This window comes from Helianthus annuus, chromosome 12, assembly GCF_002127325.2.
Source record: "Helianthus annuus cultivar XRQ/B chromosome 12, HanXRQr2.0-SUNRISE, whole genome shotgun sequence".
Classification (NCBI taxonomy): Eukaryota; Viridiplantae; Streptophyta; class Magnoliopsida; order Asterales; family Asteraceae; genus Helianthus; species Helianthus annuus.
The window spans coordinates 156,547,400-156,551,674 of record NC_035444.2 but is presented as its reverse complement, the minus strand read 5'-3'; the positions used below and the strand labels follow the sequence as shown (position 1 = coordinate 156,551,674).

Sequence of the window (4,275 nt, the reverse complement as noted above, 5' to 3'; positions counted from 1 at the left end):
TCAACTAGTTGTTGATCCTCTGCTACATGCCTTGCAGGTCGATAGATACATGGAGCTTGCACAGGGAGGAGCTGGTCGTTGTGGACCTGGATCATGATTGTCTTGATAAACACTTATGACATTTGATACTTTATTATGATGGATTTTATTTAGACGATTCCGCTAAACAGTGATATCTTACTTATGTTTTGAATCACCTTTCATATGGATGTGGTTTGGTTTAATGGCAGTTACTTTTACTACATATATTGTTCTATATGATTGGTGGCTTGATCCTGGTCAGTCACGCTCCCAAGCGGTGATACTCCGCAGGTGGATTTTGGGGGTGTGACAAAATACATTCAACTCGAGTTGGGATAATTATTTGAATATTGTGACAACTTTTATAACTTGGGATAATTATTTGAATATTGTGACAACTCGAGTTTCCAAGATTCCAATTTCGCATTTATTGCACGTTTATTATTTGTTTAGTTGTTTATTTGCACAATTGGTTTGCTATGAAATTGTATACGTTTTGATACAATGAAGTGTATTGTGTGATTGTGCATGGTTATGTGTTAAGTGTTGTCAAATGTATGAACTTGGTGGTGAACTGTGAATTATTTGGAGATGGTGTACTTATGTAAAGAATGATACTTAGGGATGTATAGAGTAATTAGTGAAACTCTAATCATTTTAACCCTAATCATTCATTAATCATCACACAAAAACCAATACACGTACTTCCACATTCTCTGATCATCTCCTACAATCATTTGCTTCATCTTTTGCACAAGTCTTTTGCATCAATCTTGGTCTTTCAATTTATCTAGAATCAACCCAAGGTAATTGTTTATTGATTATTTGATTGCTATCAATTTGTAACACCCCGAAAAAGGGATTAGTAATCAAACTCCGTTAATACTGAAAGACGGGTGAAATACCGTTAGTGGTAAAATTTAACCCGAAAATATTAGGATTTAAAGGAATAATCCTAATACTAAATACAACGTGAATAAAAGCTTTTAAGGGAGTAAGTTTATAAAAAGTCCGAGTTAACGGGACTTAAAATAAAACAGGTTATAACTCCCATAACCCACTAAATAACTAGGAATATCAACCTAGTTAGTCTAGTGTTTTAAAATAAAGAGGGAACTTGATGTAGTAACCTTTATAAACCTGGGTAAAGTAGAGGGACTAAAATGGTTAAGATGAGAAAATGAGTTTTTATTAATTAAAACTAAAAACACCAAAACACACACCTTTGTGTGTGTTCTGGTCGTACAAAACACAGGAGCCAAGAAGGGCTCTCAAGCTCAAACCCTAACAAGCATAAAATCAACAAATTGAAGGGGTAAATCCAACCTAAATCGAAATCCAAGCACGAATTCATGATCACCTCGATGAAGGGATCATAAGGTATGCCAAATTTCATTATTTGGTTCCATCTTGAATTCTTGGTGAACATATGAAATCGAAAATTTGGCTTGCATGATTAAAGTTTGGATGAATTTAGGATGAAATCATGTCTAGGAGTAAACCCTAGTCAATAACTAGTTGAATTAGTGTTGAAATTATAAAGTTCATGATCATCCATTATGGGTGTTTAAATGGGTTTTGTAGAAACATGATGAACACTAGAACCATGATTGTCAAACTAGTGTTATTTAAACTTTATGAAGTTAATCTTGACATTTAACCATGAATTTGATGATCTTCTAGTAAAAGATGTTGAAATTGGCAAGATAGGTAGCCATAAGTTTGATTGTTAAATTCTATAAAAGAATGCCCATTAGGTGTTTGTTAAAATGCCTAAATGAGAAGTAAAGTGGTGAAATTAAAGTGAAACGCGTAATTGGCAAGCTTGACTAATCACATGAGATATGGGATAAAACGGGTTCTAATCATAATGTTGATTTGCCTTAATCGTGCATATTATATGATTAAAGGTAGTTGACTTTAGAAAGTCGAACTAACCTATGATGAAGTCGAATAGAAGTTTCGACATAAAGTCCGTAAGATGAACTAGTCATAATAATGATGACTAATCTAACCATCTTACGAATTATGATGCTAGTTTGACTCTTGACAAGCTAGATGGAGGCTTGGGGAAAGAAGCGGGTCAAACGGATCGTATACGCGGAAAAGAGCATAATCCGGATACTAGGTAAGTTAAAGCTTACACCTTTTATTAACAACTATTGGTTTTATAGATTATGAATAATCAAAAGTCATATTTGACTTATGATGTTTTGACCCGTCATGTGCGGTTCGGAACAAAAGACATTAATGATAAACCATGTTGAATGATTAAAAAGAGCTAATAAGATCATTTAGTCATGCAATGACTAATAAATAACGAGTTCTAAATGATTACCTTGTAAGGTAAATCAATACAATTAATAAGGGTTAAACGGTAAGGTGGTCACTAGTTGACGATAACCGTTAGTTTTGAAGGACACTTTATGGCGTAAGATATAAAGGGGTCAAAATGATCAAGAAATAGATTTATAAGGAAAATTGACCGAACGGTGTAAACCGGTACAAGTCATGTAGACGAGATGATGATAAATCCATCTCGCAAAAGTAAACGGTCATTTAGACCAAACGGGTCAAAAGGTGAAAATATCACCCTTTGACAATATCGACTAATGATTTGTCGAGTTGTATGATTACAGGAATAAATATCGATTGAATGTTGACATCGCTATTACTTAGCGGCTACTAAGGCAAGGTATCGAAACGGGTCAATATATTGATCCGAGCCAGGTTTGTATAATGATTCAACTCGTCATGTAGAACTTGAGGTTCTATAAGTGTTAGACAAGGATAAAATATAGATATTCGGTTATCATTAAGGTAAACCGAATAAATTGGGTCATGATTATGGTATTTTAGAAACATAATGGTTTCTAAACAAGATTATAGTTTTAAAAGTGAGATTTTGGTCGAACATGGCTTTAAAGGTCCTTCGTCGTAATAGGAGGGGTAAAAGTGACCAAAATGCCCTTATAAGTGAAATTAAGCAAACGATCCCTAAAGGTTGCTTAGAAATGAGTTTTGTAACCAAATAGATACTTGTATTAAGTATAAAAAGTGAAATATGTGAATCTTTGGGTCAAATGACTCTATATGAGTCTTTGCCGTAAAATGATAATCCGAGGGGTAAAACTCAGAATAAATAGATCTCCACATTAAATCCTCCACACATATAGTTGTGGTGGAAGATAAATTGATAAATAATATGGAAGTACAATGCTAGAAGTGAATGGGTATGAATTATGCGGTAAAAGTGCTTAAATACCCTTAACGGGTCAAAATAAGCTTCTAAGTCAAAACAGGTTAAAGAAGGTATACAAACCCGTGATTTTGAGCCTAATATAATAGGAGATATTGAAATTATGAAGTTCATGGGTTTAAAGATCAAATAGGCATGTTTGTTTGATAAAATCACGAACGGGTCAAAATTTGGTAAAAAGGGTAATAAGCCAAAGATTTAAAAGTCTTAAATTTTTGTTAATCCGGATGTCGGATTTTAACTCCATATGATGGAGAATTAAATTACGGACGCGTAGGAAAAAGAATCGTGTAAAACGGATTAAAAACGAGAGAGTTATGTCCGTTTCGGTAAGAACTAATGAAAAATAGACGTGCAGAGTTGACACGGGCGGGTGACTTTTTGACACGGCCGGGTGGCTGGGCTGTGAAAAATATACGTTAACTGACACGGCCGGGTGACTTTTTGACACGGCCGGGTGAAGGGGCTGAAAACAAAACAAAAATAATTTCTTGTTTTGTTACGTTAAGCACGGAACTTGTTTATACTCGATTATTAAAGTGTCAAAACTAATTATTTACATGGTTTTGACCGTAGGTGAAGATGGACCTAATCCGGATGAAGATCAAGCGGCGAGCAAGAACCAAACACACGTTAAATGAAGCTTACGCGTCAAATCTTGATTTGTGTTGATATAAGTGAATTATGTAAACACTTATAAATTGTTTTTGAAATGTTGTAATCATTTGGGAATGTTGGTATAACAAGTTTTGTAAAGACACATTTTAGCGTAAAAATTTGTATCTTTTATTAAAATATTAATAAAACTAGACGGGCGTTACAAGTTGGTAATCAGAGCTTAAGGTTAAAAAGAATAAAGTGTTCGGTTCGAGGCTTGATCGCAAATCCGGTAAGTACTAGTGTGTTAATGGTTTAGCGTGTTAAAGTGTTGTAAACAACACATAGGGTTATCGTGTAATACACATTACCCTAATTAAAATGATTGATATAGTTGA

The 4,275-nt window shown here is 34.2% G+C and overlaps 1 long non-coding RNA gene across 1 annotated transcript; it reads left to right on the top strand.

Annotated features, from left to right (window-relative positions):
• Positions 1-1,169: 1,169 nt before the first annotated feature.
• Positions 1,170-4,040, top strand: LOC110896098. The gene is made up of 3 exons (XR_004873929.1): positions 1,170-1,401; positions 2,060-2,149; positions 2,661-4,040. It is a non-coding gene; the product is annotated as an uncharacterized LOC110896098 (long non-coding RNA).
• The last annotated feature ends 235 nt before the right edge of the window (positions 4,041-4,275 follow it).